Here is a 19918-nt window from a genome sequence, read left to right as displayed (position 1 = left end):
TACCGTTACTGGTTGAGCTCACCGCCAATCTGTCTGTTCCCTCTCTCTCTCCGTCCCCAGTCTGTCTGTTACTAATTGAGCAATACACCCAGTCTTTATGTCTGTTGTTTAGAGAGAGCAAGGTCTTTTTAATCATCTCTCAGAAATACCATATTAGAGTTATTGGATGGTATAATTCAGAGATGGTGATGTACATAAATCTATAGGAATGATTCTTATTCAGAGGAATCATGTTTCATGTTGATTCAATTTATTTGTTGTACTTTGTTCAATTCTCTATTCTAGTTAGAGTTGGATTATATTTGTGTCCTATTCCTAATAAATTGTTTGTATAATAGTGTTGTTGTTGATATTGTTGTTGCATCCAGTACTGTGTAATCTTTTCAAATATTGTACCAATGCACTGTTAATATACGGTGTTCAATTATAAGGACACTCACAAAGTTGTGATTGTTTTGTTTTCATTCATCAAAGATAAATAAATACCAGAGACGCACAGCAGAACGATAACGTTAATTATCCCTCGGTGTAATAAAACAAGAGACAACACAGGCAATGAATAACCATCAAACAATGGATCCTAAAGGCAACAATGAACAATCATTCTTTGGTGTAGTGACTGTCTGGGTAAATGTTAGCTTAGAGATATCTGAAATTCTGAATTGAACGTGAGAGGACAGGATAGGAGGGGAGAGGAAAGGAGAGCAGAGGGGTGAGGAGAGCTTGGCTGGTTGTGCTGTTTGTTTGTTGCCTGCTGTGTCTGTGATGCCCTCCCGACGATCATCATCGCGATTGGCTGCCATTCAGATTAAGCGGCAGCATAGTTGGATGCAGTGTTGTTTATCTCCAAACATACTGGACAAAATTATAAATGCAACATGCAACAATTTCAAAGAGTCATAGTTCATATAAGGAAACGAGTCAATTGAAGTAAACAAATGATGGAGTTCACTACTGAGCAGGGTCGCAGCCATGGGTGGGCCTGGGAGGGCATAGGCCCACCCACTGGGGAGCCAGGCCCAGCCAATCAGAATTAGCTTATCCCCACAAAAGGGATTTATTACAGACAGAAATACTCCTCAGCACCCGCCCACCCTCCCCTCAGACAATCCTGCAGATGAAAAAGCCGGATGTGGAGGTCCTGGGCTGGCGTGGTTACCCGTGGTCTGCGGTTGTGAGGCCGGTTGGATATACTGCCAAATTCTCTAAAACGATGGTAGAGAAATGAACATTGAATTACCTGGCAACAACTCTGGGTGGACATTCCTGCAGTCATCATGACAATTGCACGCTCCCTCAAAACTTGAGACATCTACATTGTGGAATTGTGTTGTATCAGCTTCTTGATATGCCACACCTGTCAGGCGGATGGATTATCTTGACAAAGGCTACAATGCTCACTAAATTTGAGAGAAATACACTTTTTGTGCGTGTGTAAACTTTCTGGGATCTTTCATTTCAGCTCATGAAACATGGGACCAACTCTTTACATGTTGCGTTTATATGTTACAGGTATGTTTACACTGGATACTGACTGTAGCCTACAAAGCTCTGTGTGTCAGTAGCTCACACATTAATCGTAACCAGAAGGAGATGCTGTACATCTTAACTGCTGCCAGGTGCCTACTTTGTGTGTGTATGTGTGCACGTGTGTGTGCGTGCGTTTCGTAAGACTGTGGGTACATGTATATGAGTGCGACTGCATGTGTGCGTTTGTTTACCAATGCAGAGAGACAGTGCGATCTCGCTAACCGACAGCCATGTGTGAAAATGAGAGAGTGAGAGAAAGAGCCGTAAGTCATTTTCACAACCTTACACATACAGTGGCAGAATATGCAAGGGCGAGACGACGCGAACATGGATATTAGAGAGAGAGTGAGTCAAGGAGAGACGAAAGCAAAGAAAATGGATTGGAGATGAGAGAGATGAAAGGACAGAGTGCCATTGTGTAGATTTTGATGTGCATTCTTAATAGCCTATCATTTTGAAATGATAGATGTGAAGAGATTGGGAGGGAGAAACAAGGAGAACAGGATGAGAGGAGGGCTGTTGGTACTAATGATAAAACATCTTTAATATGAAGTGAAAGAGGTATTCACTTTGATGTGAATGAATATGTTGCGTGTTAGAGAGAGAGGGAGACAGAGACAGAGAGACAGTGTACCATAATCGGAGGGCCTGTTGTCCGGACCTCTGGCAGTCTCTATGGGGGTGCCACAGGGTTCAATTCTCGGGCAGACTCTTTTCTCTGTATACATTTTTATTTTTATTTGACCTTTATTTAACTAGGCAAGTCAGTTAAGAACAAATTCTCAACAAATTCAACGATGTCGCTCTTGCTGCTGGTGATTCTCTGATCCACCTCTACGCAGGCGATACCATTCTGTATACTTCTGGCCCTTCTTTGGACACTGTGTTAACTAACCTCCAGATGAGCTTCAATGCCATATAACTCTCCTTCCGTGGCCTCCAACTGCTCTTAAATGCATGTACAACTAAATGCATGCTCTTCAACCGATCGCTACCAGAAACTGCCCACCCGTCCAGCATCACTACTCTGGACGGTTCTGACTTCGAATATGTGGACATCTACAAATAACTAGGTGTCTGGTTAGACTGTAAACTCTCCTTCCAGACTCACATTAAGCATCTCCAATCCAAAATTAAATCTATAATCGGCTTCCTATTTCGCAACAAAGCATCCTTCACTCACGCTGCCAAACATACCCTCGTAAAACTGACTATCCTACCGATCCTTGACTTCGGCGATGTCATTTCCAACACTCTACTCAGAAAATTGGATGCAGTCTATCACAGTGCCATCCGTTTTGTCACCAAAGCCCCATATATTACCCACCACTGCGACCTGTATGCTCTCGTTGGCTGGCCCTCACTTCATATTTCTCGCCAAACCCACCGGCTCCAGGTCATCTATAAGTCTTTGCTAGATAAAGCCCCGCCTTATCTCAGCTCACTGGTATACCATAGCAGCACCCACCCGTAGCATGCGCTGCAGCAGGTATATTTCACTGGTCACCCCCCAAAGCCAATTCCTCCTTTGGCCGCCTTTCCTTCCAGTTCTCTGCTGCCAATGACTGTAACGAATTGCAAAAATCACTGAAGCTGGAGACTCATATCTCCCTCACTAACTTTAAGCACCAGCTGTCAGAGCAGCTCACAGATCACTGCACCTGTACATAGCCCATCCAACTACCTCATCCCCATACTGTTATCAATGTTTTTATGCTCCTTTGCACCCCAGTATCTCTACTTGCACATTCATCTTCTGCACATCTATCACTCCAGTGTTTATTGCTAAATTGTAATTATTTTGCCACTCTGGCCTATTTATTGCCTTACCTCCCTAATCTTACCTCATATGCACACACGGTTTATAGACTTTTTTTTCTATTGTGTTATTGACTGTATGTTTGTTTATTCCATGTGTTGTTTGTGTCGCACTGCTTTGCTTTATCTTGGCCAGATCGCAGTTGTAAATGAGAACTTGTTCTCAACTGGTCTACCTGGTTAAATAAAGGTGAAATAAAAATAAGCAAGATTTGTGACCTGTTGCCACACCCAGTGAAGAACAAACACCATTGTAAATACAACCCATATTTATGTTTATTTATTTTCTCTTTTTTACTTACTTTTTTTTGCTTGCTGTTTGGGGTTTTAGGCTGGGTTTCTGTACAGCACTTTGAGATATCAGCTGATGTACGAAGGGCTACATAAATAAATTTGATTTGATTTGATATGTTTCCCATGATAATAAAGCCCTGAGAGAGAGAGGGAGAGCGAGAGAGAGAGATGACAGAAAAGCAACTGTCCTTCCTGTCGTGAGAGGACAACAGAAACCACTGGCGTCTAGATACGGAACTTAGAACGCAAACACTTCTGTTAATCAGACAGACGGAAACAGAACCAACTCACTGTTTCAGACTGAGATACCTCAGGGAACTCTAGGGACTGAGAGAAACTACGCAAATACACTCAAGACGGGACACTTTTCTCCTACGTTGGAGCCATTGAGTTAATGCAGCATCAGCCATCCCAGGCAACTAAATGATGCCCCTTACAGTGGAATCTCTTCCCATGGAAGCCTCAGCCAGATATAATAATTACCCAATGGCCATCTGACACAATGGGTGGCCAGGAGAAAAGCATAACGATGAGGAATAGAGAGAGAAAACATCAAGTTAATTCTCTGTAGTCCCTCCCTCACTTTATCCCTGATCCCTCCCTCTATTCTCCCCTCTCCCTCCCTCCGTCCCCCCTCCATCCTTCCCACTTTCTGTAATTAGGCTGTCAAAGCCCATCTCTGTCATGTCCATTGATTTACTGAGAGCTGATGAAGCAGAGCGGATCCACAGTGCTTCGGCCAGATGGAGGGGAGGAGGGCGGTCAGAGGGCTCCTCTAACCAGGCTGGGAGCACTCTGCTGGGGGTTAAAGTTCCACAGTACTGGGGATCGGAGCAAGGATCTCCAGGGGAAGGGGTGGTCAGGCAGGCAGGCAGTGTGTGTGTGTGTGTGTGTGTGTGTGTGTGTGTGTGTGTGTGTGTGTGTGTGTGTGGAAAGGCACACACACACACAAAGATGAAGAGACAGACAGACCCAAACAGAGAGACGGACACCAACAGACAGGCTGGTTGTTGTATTAACCGGGACTAGCTGGCTAAGTGCTATAGGATTTGGATGTGGAGCGGATGAAAGTGAGGTTCAATCACCGCCTGGGGAGATTAAATATCTGATTTTTAAATGCTGCAGTTTAATTATGAATCATTAATGAGGCTTTGCTCTCCCTTAGTCAGATAAAGATTGCAAATCTTTCTCTTTCTTTCCTTCATCTCAACACAAAGTTAGTTTTAAAGGTCATTGAATAACAAAGTTGGAGGATGTACAGAACTGTAGTGTGAAGGACAGGGCCTTTCATTAAATGACACATTTTGCATGTTCTGGCTGTTGCTCTTTCTTGATATGAGAGAAAATCATGTGCTCTTGATGGAGCACAGCTGTGTTGTCAATAGCCTCTCAATTTAATTACATTTCAATTTAAGGGCTTTATTGGTTATGGCATAAATTGGCATAAGTTAACATTGCCAAAGAAAGTGAAGTAAAGCAATAAAAATGAACAGTAAAAATGACACTCACGGAAGTTCAAAAAGAATAAAGACATTTTTTTAAATTTAACTAGACAAGTCAGTTAATGATAATGCGGGGGATTTCCCCAAGGATGCTGTTGACGCATATCCCACAGTAGTTATTGGGGTCAAATCTGTCTCCACTTTTGTTCTGTCTCCACTTTTGTGGATTGCGGGGATCAGTCCTTGGTTCCAAATATTGGGGAAGATGCCAGAGCTGAGGATGATGTTAAAGAGTTTTAGCAAATTGGAATTTGTGGTCTCTCTCTCTGGCGCCCAAAGGTCACAACACAAAGAGTCAGTAGGGTTTGACCGGGGTAGGCCATCATTGTAAATACGAATTTGTTCTTAACTGATTTGCCTAGTTAAATAAAATAAAAAAATAGGAATGAGTGAATGTGGATGAAAGCACGTACCATCAGCCCTACAGATGCACACATACTTGCTCTTTTTTTAGAATGGATGTTACGGGTCTGAAGTGTTTTATTCGACTGTGGGGCGCTACTGTAAGCTGCTTGGCAGAGAGAGGATGGAGAGAGGGATAGAGGGTGATGGAGGGGGAGGAGGGACAGAGGGAGGAGGAGGGATCTGATAATGCAGTTGTCAAGGCAGAAGGGTTGGGTTGCATAATTCTCAAACTCACCAAAGAGGAAGGAAGGCAGGGAGGGAGGGAGAAAGGCAGCCAGAGATATAGGCAGAGAGGGAGGCAGGGATTGGAGGGAGAGAAATGTCTTTATTCTTTTGGAACTTTTGCGAGTGTAATGTTTACTGTAAAAAAAAAAAAGGTTGTTTATTTCACTTTCATTTATTATCTATTTCACTTAAATTGAATTGATTTGAGAGGGAGGCAGAGATGGGGAGAGAGAGAAAGATAGAGAGGAGAGAGAGAGACCCTGTGGCCTGAGGAGATGCTTTCAGTTTATTTCTGACAAATCTCCTCTTTATTGCAGGGTGAATCTCCCTATAATTTCCCGTCCCTCGGTCTTCCTCTGCAGTAATGTTCAACGATGTGAAATGTTCCCTGCCTTTCTTCTGAGTGTGGACTAACCTTGTGCGGACACACAATTCAGTCCTATTCAAAATCCTATTTTCCCTAACCCATAACTCTTACCATAACCTTATCCCTAACCTTAACCTGAAAACCTAACCCTAGCTCCTAACCCTAACCCCAAAACTAATCCTAGCTCCTAACCCTAACCCTAAAACGAATTCTAACCTTAAACCTAAACCACCCCGAAATAGCATTTGACCTTGTGGGGACCAACAAAATGTCCCCAGTAGGTCACATTTTTGTTTGTTTACTATTCTTGTGTGGACATCTGGTCCCCACAAGTATAGTTAAACACGTCCACAAACACACACACTATTCCTAACCATCTATCTCTGTCTCTCTCTTTCCTCCCTCTATCTCTCTCTCTGTCCCTCTATTTGCCTGTAGTGGAGGCCCATGGACGCTAGTCTGAAATGAATTTGTTGTTTACAGCTCTTCTCCCCCCTCTCCTCCCTCCATCCCCCTCTCCCTCCGTCTCTCTGTGTCAGTGCTGCAGGGTGGTGTTCTGTCTGTTAAACAGGTTAGCTGTTAGCAGGAACCAGGGAGATAAACTCTTAGAGGTGGGGCTCCTAGGGGACTCCCAACAGACACTTAGCTCCCTGATGTCTTCTCCTCTTACCTCCTGACCCTTATTATGTCTGTTTGCCCCAACATGCTCCCCCCTGCCTCCCTCTAGTGTAAACTGACACACACACACACACACACACACACACACACACACACACACACACACACGCATGCATGCATGCACACACATGTACACACATAAACACACACACAACCATGTACACACACCACACATCCATCTACACACACTCGTCACTGTGTACACACAGCACTGCTCAGGCTAACATTCCGAAGACAGATATTTGTGTGCGTGCAATCGTGCCTCGGATTCTGTGAATGTTATTCATGGTAATAGACAACAGGCTGTCTATTTAGAACCACTGTGTGTTCCTCTATGAATAGCAAAGATACTGTCCGTGTCCGAACACCCATACTTGCGCCCTGAATAGTAGGCCATTTCAGTATGCGTAAATAAAAATAAATTTAAAAAAACATTTAATAGTATGCAACATTTTGAAAATGGAGTGTACTTTAAATGCTTGGACGTCATAATAATTTTGGCTTTGACAACAGCTGATCAATAAGATACGGGGATGTGCACCCGAAATCAATTAATAGAGGGATACAACGGAATGGCGCATGGCGCATTCTCAGCATGCAAAAATAGAATGTTTTATAGTACGTGGATTTGAGAAAATCAAGTATGGGTTAAATGCCAGGATGTTATGCTCATGTCAGCTCTTTATCTAGAAGAATTCGATGCACACCTTTCCACAATGCATTGGAAGAGGTGGACAGTGAATGGTAGGCCCTAGTTCTCTTCAAATAGCCAAACAACAAAACTGGGATACTTAGTTGGGAAGATGCGGAATAGCAAACCATCTGCGGTGGTGTTCAAATGTAGGCTAAGTAGTTTTTGTTCTCCTTAAAATGAGTATCGCATCGTAGGCTACATCGTCTTTTTTTATACCCAAAGTGGATTTCTATTTTCTCATTGAAAATAGTTTATTGTTCTCTTGGCCTTCGTCAGAGCTTTTAAACTAAATACTAAACCATCTCCTGATTTCTGAATGCGTCGGCATCGGGGACTCGGGATGTGGCTGCGTTGTTTATGTCATGTCAACCAGGCCTTTTTGATTTGAGTTAAGGATTGTTTACATTTTTTAGGCTACCTATTATTGTTTTTTAAATGTATGGATCAAGCCTTCGCAGTCATTCTGATCTCGTTCCCAATGATCAGTGCTTTCGTTTATTATGTTGCTGTCCAGTGGTTCTGAATTTGCAATACACCCGACTTTCCAAATTGTTCTGTGCAATAGCCTTTTGATTTGAACTTGTGAAAGGTTTTGGTGTGTGTACTAGGCTATTTGATTGAATTTATATATTAATATATATACAGCACTTTAGTTTCACTAAAGCATATGTTGAAATGGAACCAAATGAGCTGTTTCTGTCTTCCGTCCTTTTTAAATAGGATAGATGGGCTTAATGTTTACTACCGTGTGAGTCAAATGTGGCTGTCTGCCTATAACCAGCCTAAGTAGGCCTATAACTCCATTCCTATTCTATTCAGATTTTAGAGAAATTAATTGAATAGGAAATGAACTATTATCAGGCTGGTTAATGAAACGCATGTCTGTTGAATTTGGACAAATCCACACCACACTCGGCACCGCCCCACCTACTCAGCCAGTCAGGAGTCGCTCTGCGTTGCTGCCGTGGCATACTGCATACTTTTTTTACTAAAAACAAAGTGCTAAATAGTATTCGACAATGAGTACATAGTTTTCAGTGTATTTCCTGCAGTCAAATTACCTAGTGTCCTCATGGGTGGAATGTTAATATTTTTTCGTAATTTCCTAATTAATAAACATGATTTAAAATAAATATTTCAGCCTTCTGTGATGTTACGTAAAGTGTTATATTGGGATGCAAACTCCAAATGTAATACATTTCAACACCATATCTGACATGGTACAGGTGTCTTCTTTTTTTTTGTAAGCCCACAACCATGTGTGTGAGATGTATACTTTTGTTTCAAAGTGAATGTGTTTAAGACTACAAAGAAGCAATCTGCGTGACCCTAATTTAGCCCACTGCAGTAATTAAGTATGTAGTGTGCTAGTATGGGTATTTTGGACATGGCCCACTGAGATGTGACATTTGCTCCACCGGGGTCAACAACAACAGCCTGGACAGTTTGTTTATGATTAGAAGCTACACCAATCTACTGCAGAGGAGTCAACACACCAAACCTCCAGTTTCGGGTTCTTCGAGGCAGATTAGAGTTCCTCTCTGCTTGCCTATTGTTGTAAGGACACTGTTTCGTAAGGTTTCCAGCACCTTGGTTACACCTAAGCTACCTTTTACGTGTCCACTGTTGACACAGACTCTTCTTGCTAAGCTTTTCTTACACTTTATGGCCCTCTGTCTACAGGATCATTAGTGTGCCTCTCCACTACCAGGTTTTGCAGTAACATCAAGCAGAAACCATTACACATCCACGGAATTAGTATACATTTTGAGAGCACAGTACCAGTACTTGTATTAACTCTGACTCGCTTACATGAAATACTGGCTCAATTTGCGCATCATTATTTCAACAGTATGGAGGCTCTCTGCCTCCTGGGAGTGCAAACATCTGTATGTGTTCTGTCATTTGAAGTCACTACAAATGGCACCCTATTCCCTATATAGTGCACTTCTTTTGACAGTACTGGTCACAAGTAGTGCGCTATAAACTATTTTAGCATGTCAATCTTGGTGGGGCAAACTCCCAAAATAAGTTTTTTTTAATGCATGCCAGCAAAGCCACTACACAACACAACACAGAAAAATACGTTAATTGCACTATAACGGTGACTAACGGTGCCCACAAACTCATAGGGCCTACATAAAACTGTCCCAACAGCAGAGTCCCAACAGCAGTCCCAACATCTTACCACTGCTACACCTGGCTATCAGCGGAGCCTTGTCTGGCAGCGAAACAGTTAATTCAGCCTCATTTACTGCCTTTTAAAAACATAGCTGATATGGCTGACTTGCTTAAACAAATGTGGTTTCAACTGACAATTGAGATGTACAAACTATTGCATAAGGGTACGACAAACGGATAAGAGGCAATCCGTAATTTCGATTAAGCCAATATAACTATTTGTCCAGCACTTTTCAATGTACAGCAACGGAATTCAGAACATAGGCCATTCTTACAATATTTTCCCTGTACACCAAGTCAGAACCATAGGATGAATAAAGGGGGCATATAGTAAACAATGAATCATTTCTCTAAAACAGGCTACAGGCTACATGTGAACCACCAAGTCAGAACAGTAGGCAAAATTGTTAGGGTGAGGCACGTGGGCTCCTAACAGCTTACTACACAACATACACTTAGGATTATTTTCTTAGCTACAGACAGTATACATACAGTGGGGAGAACAAGTATTTGATTCACTGCCGATTTTGCAGGTTTTCCTACTTACAAAAGCATGTAGAGGTCTGTAATTTTTATCATAGGTACACGTCAACTGTGAGAGACGGAATCTAAAACAAAAATCCAGAAAATCACATTGTATGATTTTTAAGTAATTAAACAACCCCACCTGCCCTGAATGACAGGTTGCCACTGTATTGGTGGCACAGATCTAGGATCAGTTTACCTTCCCTTAGGAGTGGTAGCACTAAACTGACATCTGTATCCATGGGCAACATACTCTGAAGGAGTACACTTGGTTGATGATGTCATCTGTATTCTGTGTAGTTGGGGGTGCTATTGACTGTATGATTCTCCATACCCTTGGTAAGCACCCCACCTCCACGTGGCTGTGATTTTTTGCTTCTTTGATTCAGTAATTCAGTTGGGTGTCCAATGTCCATCACTCATACTGCGTCCTCAGTCATAAAACAATCCTATCAAAGTGAAATCAGTTTTTTTGTGCTTCATTACTAAATTATTGGTAGCAACATAACCAAGTTACTAATCCGTTTGTCATGATTGATGTGTACCCCTTACCCCCTAGGCTACAGGACATTAGAAAATAAGTAGCCTACTGATATATGAAATGCTATTTATTTTATTTCTCCGAAATAAACTGTCAATACGCATCAGCTTTGTTTTCCATGAAAAGGAGCGCTAAAATCTGTTTAAAGGGGATGTGGAGAGAGGAAGAGCAGACCGCTCCCTCGGGACTACAGCAGCCTATATTCGGAGTCGGTGTGCATGGTAACTCAAATGGCAGGCTGCGGCCCGTTCCCAGGGATGCAAAAATAGTCGGAAAACAAACTGCGATTAGCGCGCGAAGGAATTAGCGCGCGTAGTGTGTTTTTTGGGAATCCGTGCGGGTTTCCGTGGAGCAATGTTTCACCTCTTTAGTAAATCGTAAGTGTTCTTATCTTATTTTGCCTTCATGTTTTCATCAAAAAAACTTGGCTGGTGTGTGTTGATGATGGATACAGTTGTTGCGCGCGGTTTGATTTTGCGACCTCCGCCCTCTTTCCCCCAGGGATGTGTAGCCTAAACACATTATTGTCGCTAGGTTATGGCTTGGAGAATATAGTTACTGGACTTGGAATGTTTTCGGGTAAACAGGAAAACGTCTAGCAGACTGGTTGGAAAAGGGTTGAGAACGAGGGCTTTAGGGACGCGGACGCGTTCAGACTTGTAGATGGAAATATTCCGTGCCAGGGGGCGAATCGACTGTAGTGTAGAACAAGACATCAAAGCATAGAGTTCAGTTTACTGTTGTAAGGAAATTGCTTGTAATAATGTTGTTATTTATGTATCGCTATTAGTCAATTGTATCGTTTTACTATTGTGTTTTGATCTAGAATAGTTCTGATGTTGAGAAAAGAATATATATATAGAATATAATAGAAGTGAGAGAGAGAGAAAGGGAGAGAGACAGACCTTAAAAGCTTGCTCTGAATACCAGTTCAGCCATCCTCTGGTGTTTGTCCTTGTAAGTGTTGCCGTACTTTATCTGCCTAAAACGTTTTGGCTTATTGCAGGCAAGCATCAGTTACTTCAGCACTTTCCTATCCATTGCCATGTAACTTTGTAAGGAGCTCATTCTCTCTCTTCATCCTCCTTTTCTCATCTCATTTTCTTACAGTACTACCACCTCCCTTACATTGCTACAGCACCCCCTGAAAAATCATAATAATATATAAACAATCCTACTTTCAGTGGCTATGTAAGGGAGGTGACAGTACTGTACAGCACCCCTACTTCCAGTGGCTATGTAAGGGAGGTGACAGTACTGTACAGCACCCCTACTTCCAGTGGCTATGTAAGGGAGGTGACAGTACTGTACAGCACCCCTACTTCCAGTGGCTATGTAAGGGAGGTGACAGTACTGTACAGCACCCCTACTTCCAGTGGTTATGTAAGGGAGCTGACAGTACTGAACAGCACCCCTTCCAGTGGCTATGTAAGGGAGGTGACAGTGGCTTCCAGTGGCTATGTAAGGGAGGTGGCAGTACTGTACAGCACCCCTACTTCCAGTGGCTATGTAAGGGAGCTGACAGTACTGAACAGCACCACTCCTTAAATATAAAAAGTAGCGTACTTGGCCTTTACTAGTCCTGTATTAGCAAACCGATATAGCCGACTGTAGCGCGGGCAAACAAAACTCAAGTAGTGCAATGGGCCTTTACTAGTTCTGTATTAGCACTTTTTGTTGTTGTTGCAGTAACCCCACCCCCAAATACCTTCCTTCAGCTATGTTCCCTTCGCACTGGTATAAGGATGTCGTTGTTATGTAACAGTTTAAGTAAGCAGCCTACTTGTTTGTAACTCATTTATATTTTCCCCGGCAGCTCTTATACTGAATTCTGCATGATAACAATTATGTAATGTGGTTATTTGACTGTGTCCCTCTCTGCTCATCCTCTTTTTTCATTCTTTCTGCGCGCACATACACACACACACACACACACAAACACCGCTCTCTCTCTCAGCAGGGAGTAGCCTAGTTAAAACCCATAGTCATGCTTAACATCACTGTGTATACTAAGAGTCTCCAATCTCCTAATTATTATTGAAACCGCTCTACTGTCGGGCTATAGAGAGATTAATTTGCATTCATTTAAATAGTGTAGAAGGGCTCCTCTAAATGCCCACTTCACTTTAGAAGGTATTGTATTTATTATGGATCCCCATTTATTATGGAACCCCATGCCAAGGCAGCAGCTACTCTTCCTGGGGTCCAGCAAATTTAAGGCAGTTATATACAATTAGAAACATTGCATTATATTTCACAATGGATTTCATAACACATGAAGTGTGTGCCCTCAGGCCACTACTCTACTATTACATATATACAACACAAAATCAATTTGTACGTGTGTGCATAGTGCATATGTCATCATGTATGCCTGTGTGTGTGTGAGTGTGTATGTGTACACCGGGGGGGGGGTCACATTTCTGTTTTTGGCCTGAAAACAACCTCAATTTGTCAGGGCATGGACTCTACAAGCTGTCGAAAGCATTTCGAAGGGATGCTGGCCCATGTTGACTCCAATGAATCCCACATTTGGGTCAAGTTGGCTGGATGTCTTTTGGGTGGTGGACCATTCTTGATACACACAGGAAACTGTTGAGCGTGAAAAACCCAGCAGCATTGCAGTTCTCGACACAAACTGGTGCACCTGGCACCTACTACCGTACCCTGTTCAAAGGCACTTCAATCTTTTGTCTTGCCCATTCACCCTCTGAATGGCACCATAAACAATCCATGTCCCAATTGTATCAAGGCTTAAAAATCCTTCTCTAACCCATCTCCACCCCTTCATCTCCACTGATTTGAAGTGGATTTAACAAGTGGATTTCTACACTCCGTGCATAGGCCCACAGAGAGATTTAGCGCACTCACACACGCACCCCCCGTAAAAGCACCCGTCAATCAAAGCCACCAGCGGTATGTCAGACACAAGCAAATATCTCACCTTTCCTTAACACTAGAACAGGCTGGCCTTTGAGCCTTATCAAGACCCACTGGAGAATGTTGCCAAGTGTCCCCTTTAGCATATGCATCCGATGCATATCAACCCGCACAAACATAAGCACCAACGCTTGATAGATGGTGCATAAACTATTGGAAATTAGTAATTGCATGAATAAATATATCTATAAAAAAATATATATTAAAAAAAAATAGTTATTTGCTTAGTTGAGTGTAGTCCATTTGATCCACTTTATTTTGTAGATTTGATTAGTAATAGAGTTATAGTAATTAAGAAACTCCAGTTCCAGCTTATTTTGACATATTAGAAAGTAAAAGACAATAATATAACCAGCCAGGTGCAAGTAATGTGCCGTATTCCTAAACAAAAGCACCAGTGCAGGAACAATCGTAAAGGATGAAATGCATCAAGAAATATTTGTGGAAATGTATTCATGACAAGATATAAAACATTCATTTGTTGATTGCATTGGACAGTGTATTGTGCTCTTATACTCGTGCCTTTATGCATGACTCAATCTCGTCTTCTCTTTATGCTTCGGGGCCACAGTCAGCACACAATTTCGGGGCTATGTGTGAGATAGCCCCACAAACAAATTGGTTGCACTGCACACAGTTTTCATGGGATTTATTTTGTGTGTACTTGCCGCAGGTGTCGCATAATTGTGTGGCATGGTCTCTCTGAAGCGGTTGTGTGGCATGGTCTCTCTGAAGCGGTTGTGTGGCATGGTCTCTCTGAAGCAGTTGTGTGGCATGGTCTCTCTGAAGCGGTTGTGTGGGTCAAGTTGGCTGGTGCCTGGGCATGGTCTCTCTGAAGCGGTTGCATGGCATGTTGTGTTGCATGGCATGGTCTCTCAAGTGGCATGGCTGGTTGCATGGTTCTGAAGCGGTTGCGTGGCATGGTCTCTCTGAAGCGGTTGCATGGCATGCTCTCTCTGAAGCGGTTGCATGGCATGGTCTCTCTGAAGCGGTTGTGTGGCATGGTCTCTCTGAAGCAGTCTCTCTTGTGTGGCATGGTCTCTCTGAAGCGGTTGCGTGGCATGGTCTCTCTGAAGCGGTTATGTGGCATGGTCTCTCTGAAGCGGTTGCGTGGCATGGTCTCTCTGAAGCGGTTATGGCATGGTCTCTCTGGCATGGTCTCTCTGAAGCGGTTGCGTGGCATGGTCTCTCTGAAGCGGTTGCATGGCATGCTCTCTCTGAAGCGGTTGTGTGGTGTGCTCTCTGAAGCGGTTGCGTGGCATGCTCTCTCTGAAGCGGTTGTGTGGCATGGTCTCTCTGAAGCGGTTGCGTGGCATGGTCTCTCTGAAGCGGTTGCGTGGCACAGTCCCTCTGAAGCAGTTGAGTGGCATGCTCTCTCTGAAGCGGTTTCGTGGCATGCTCTCTCTGAAGCGGTTGCGTGGCATGCTCTCTCTGAAGCGGTTGCGTGGCATGGTCTCTCTGAAGCGGTTGCGTGGCATGGTCTCTCTGAAGCGATTGCGTGGCATGGTCTCTCTGAAGCGGTTGCGTGGCATGCTCTCTCTGAAGCGGTTGCGTGGCATGGTCTCTCAGCGGTTGCGTGGCATCTCTCTGAAGTGGTTGCGTGGCATGCTCTCTCTGAAGCGGTTGCGTGGCATGCTCTCTCTGAAGCGGTTGCGTGGCATGCTCTCTCTGAAGCGGCGTGGCATGGTCTCTCTGAAGCGGTTGCGTGGCATGTCTCTCTGAAGCGGTTGCGTGGCATGCTCTCTCTGAAGCGGTTGCGTGGCATGCTCTCTCTGAAGCGGTTGCGTGGCATGGTCTCTCTGCGGTTGCGTGGCATGGTCTCTCTGAAGCGATTGCGTGGCATGGTCTCTCTGCGTGGCATGCTCTCTCTGAAGCGGTTGCGTGGCATGGTCTCTCTGAAGCGGTTTGCTTGGCATGCTCTCTCTGAAGCGGTTGCGTGGCATGCTCTCGGGGAAAAAGTCAACCCCATACCTATCAGACCAAAATGACCCCACATCCATGCTCTTTACACCGTACGCCCCGCGGACATACAGTAGTTCAATAACTGCTTTGAGTTTGTCCGTAGACATGTCCCACGTACTGTTTCCTTTTCTGTGCGCAAGAGCAACAGTACAATCAATCTCCGATTTGCTGCAACATCTGCATGTCACTTAAGCTCGTCACTCGTTTCTACCCAAACCGTGCCATCCCTCCCAGACTCCTGTCAAACCGTGGCAGTGGGGATCACCGTCTTATTTGTCTCTGTTATGGCTTTTTCTGCGGCGAGGCTCAGGGATCACAGGCGGCGGGTCGAAGTCAACATCAGAATCAGATGAAGACTCTTCATCGGCAACATCGACTTCAAGCTCAATATCCCGTCCTCCCTCCGACTCCAGCTCATCTAAATTCTGCAGTATTTGCAATGCTGTCAGTGTGTCCGTTTGTTTCGTTTGGCTTTCCATTGGGAACTAAACACGTTGTATGTTGTTGAAAGATGATTGGAATCTGTGTGGGTAGCTGCACAAGTAACCTAACCGACAATAGTGAAGGTAAACTGGAGGTCACGGGTCCGATGACAAGAGGAATGGATAAGACTGAGGCAGGAATTGCTTTAACCAAAAAAGTGGTATGTTTACTGGGTAGTTTGCCTGTGCTGCATCACAAAAGAAACAGAATAACATGTATCCAATCCAATCAAATCATAACAATCATTCTTGTTATTAACAGAATGAGGTCATTCAGCAATAAGGTTCCATAGGAATTCAATATGAATGGAGAATGGAGTCACTTAGGATCATAACCATTCATCATAATCATGAGAAGGATCGTGCAAATATATTGATCAGTGATCCGTTATTCCATCTATAATCACTTTGATATCAGAATTGATCAGTTCAGCAAACAATGATGACGTTTCATATTTCATCCTTTCAGGTTTGTCTTCATATGTACATGTCATTTCATTACATATTAACCAGATATCAATGGCACAATTGGCCTGTGATGATCTGTAGGGCCATGACCATTGTCCGTTGACATAACCCAATAGGTTTGAAGCGTGCGCTCCAAGCCGCGCTCCGCGGTAACAACTATATACAATAACTGATGGTCCACTCTCCCGATCGCGACAGGTAGTTCAGATGAAAGGTAACAGATTCGGGGGATTTACATTGATTCATGGACGCACAGAATGTCTGGATTAGACGGAGTTGAGGGAGAGAAAGCAGCGAGGTCGGGCGGGGGGGTCGATTTCCTCCTTTTAATAAGTTGAGATCTGTCGGACCTAATTAAAGCGCCCCTGGCCCAGCTGAGCAAGTGGCCATGAATTAAAGGACGATTCCATCAACTCCAAGGGCCGTTCTACAGTTGTACTCAGTGTCTGATTTGACTCTCCCAGATGAAATTATATACCATTTCCAGCCTTTTATAATAAAATAATGTGATCGCCCACAACGCCCAAAATTCTTCATCAGTACACCTTTGTTCTAAATTGCAATCATCCTCTTCACCCTCATCATTCGGATCAGTCAAAATTCGATCACTATCTTCACCCTCCTCATCATTCAGTTCATTCAGTTCAAGTCACATGCACCATTGTCAGTTTCTATCACCCATTCATCCACTGACCACAAAATAGCATATTTAAACGTTCAGTTTATTATGTTACTCGTTTTTGCTTAGTAGCCAGAGCAATGCTGCCGCGCGACTGGTCATGTGCTGAATGCAGGGACAGCACAAATATTATTGGAAAAAGTTTTTGTAAATAGATCTGAACCCCTCGCGAATTTTGAGAGTTATTTGACAAAGGTAAGTGTCATAGAAACGGCAGAATATGCTCTTTCTGATGCTATATAGAAATCAACATGTTTTACCTGCGTGTGACTGGAGGAGGATTTGATAAAGTGATGCTACCTTTCTCTTAATGTACAGTTTGACAAATGATAGGCCTAATATTGTGACTCATCAGATTACCGTCGATTTAGTCTGGTCTATAGGCTAACTCTTATTATGCGTGAAATGATTCCGGGTAGTTTGGGTGTAGCTTTTCGATGGGCAGGCTGTGCAGTCTGACTGGCTTTGTTTGTTCTCCTGCAACAGTAGCATGTTTTCGTTTCCCTGACAACAAATGTGATTAGCAACAGAGTTACAGTAAATCGAACAGTCCCGTAACCCGCTTCTTTTAACAAAGTAAAACGTAAAAGAGAATGATATCAAGGCGTGGCAGTCAAATGATTAAAATGAGGGCCAACACTGATAAATAGGCACAACACAAACTCATCATTACGCGATGGTTCTAAATGGATTCCACCTCTTCATTCTCATCATTCAGTTAGGCCTCATTTGAAATTAGATTGTGAAGTAACTTGCCCAATTGTCGCCCATTCCATCCATTTGTCAACTCATTCAGTGGGCTGGACTCGTTTTCATCACTGGATAGAGTCAATGATATGTTTTGCATTATTCTTAAGGCCTACTGCCACATGTAGTATGTTTTCGTTTCCCTTACAATAAATGTGATTAGTAATAGTGTTATAGTAAATAAAACCGTCCCATAACAGCTTATTTAAAATAATTAAAACTTTAAAGAGAATGGCATCAACCGTGGTCAAATTATTTGCTGCTGATAAATAGGCACAACACTCATTACACTATTGTCTGACTAGATATTAACAGAGAGGATATGGTGAAGGAGGTAGAAATGAACTTTGGCTGTGAAGAGGTCAACACCAAGGACATTGTCTTTCTGAGGATCTTTTACTTCCTCTCTCCCCTACTCTCTCCTTCTCTTCTCTCTCCCTGTTGCTACTGCCCCTCAGCGGTCTGTGGGTCAGAGGGCACACTTCCTGCTCCAACGTGCGGCTTCCTCTGCGAGATTAGAAACCAACCAATCGGTCTCTCTCTCTGAGTTGGTGTCGTAGGGTACGTTCTTCTACCCCATCTCGCGCTCTCTTTCTCCACATCCTCTGTTTGCACCGTGCTGTGTATTTGGGATCACATTGAGGCCAGGGGGGCTATGTCTATGCATGATGGTCTCCTGTTAATCATGTAGTTCATCGAGCCTGGTATTCACACTCATGTCTCCTGCTCATTCCATACGCATGTTTTTCCCAGACACGGTGCATCGCTCGTCTCACAAGTCAAGACTGGAAAGTGGGGCGAGCGGCAATGGCTAACCAAACAGGTCTCCCAAGGCGTAATGGATATGCTTTCCTTCTGACTGTCATCCTCGTTGACCTCTAACCCCTGACCTGATGGGTTCATTAAGGGTCCTTTATCAGCCTGACCTTTGACCTCGTTCGTGCATCCCATTTACCGTGGCAACACGGAAGGTCAGGGAGTTCATCTGTAAGGCCTCTTTACTCCTGCTGGGCTTACTGTGACACCCTGCCACACACAGACACAGAGTCGTGTACAGCTAACCTTGTGGGGACACAAAATTCAAAATCCTACATTCCCTAACCATAAACCTAACCCTAACTTGAACCCCGAAACCTTAACCCTAAACCTAACCCTAAACCTAGCTCCTAACCCTACACCTAATTCCAACACTAATTGTAACCTTAAACCTTCAAACTCCCTTAGAATTAGCATTTGACCTTGTGGGAACAAACCAAATGTCCCCCGTTGGTCATATTTCTGTTTGTTTACTGGTCCCCACAAGTATAGTTAAACACGTCCACACACACACACAAAATGATTATAGCTTTGGCTAGTTCCGCAACACCACTCCGCGTTCTCAGCACATGGAAACAGTTTGGTATATTCTATTCATCATCTGTCTGTCATTTCCTAAAGTGGTCATCGCTGGAGTGGGACATAATAATATAAGCTGGTGGTCGGCTCCGCTTTGGTCCGGTCCGGTCAGCTCATCCTCTGGTCTGTTGAAGTGGACAGCTGCTCTGCTACTTAAAACCACGAGGACCATGACATCATGCTGTCAGTCTGTGAGGCAACCAGCTGTACAGTTGCAGCTGAATAGGCTGTGTCCTCTTTTTGGGAAGAGATTCCACTGTGTCCTATAGCAGGTGTTACACAGAATACGCAGAAAACCTCCCACCCAGCATGTAACGTGATCTGTCAGAGTAATCTGTGTGTGTGGTGCGTGTGTGCATATCTGTGTGTGTGTTATATCTGTGTGTGTGTGTGTGCGGGTGGCTTGGTTTCCTCTGGTGACCTCTGCACCCAAGCCCCGGCTGTGTTGGATCCACAGCAGATGTTGTTTAACCACAGGACTTCAG

General features: G+C 43.7%; 1 protein-coding gene across 4 annotated transcripts in view; it reads left to right on the top strand.

The window, feature by feature from the left end:
- The window catches only part of LOC112230876 (disabled homolog 2-interacting protein), a 321602-nt gene that overhangs the window by 237593 nt on the left and 64091 nt on the right, over positions 1-19918 (top strand). The window lies entirely within an intron of this gene.

The sequence above is a fragment of the Oncorhynchus tshawytscha genome, linkage group LG33, assembly GCF_018296145.1.
Source record: "Oncorhynchus tshawytscha isolate Ot180627B linkage group LG33, Otsh_v2.0, whole genome shotgun sequence".
NCBI classification, from domain to species: domain Eukaryota; kingdom Metazoa; phylum Chordata; class Actinopteri; order Salmoniformes; family Salmonidae; genus Oncorhynchus; species Oncorhynchus tshawytscha.
This window is presented reverse-complemented; position numbering and strand designations above follow the sequence as displayed.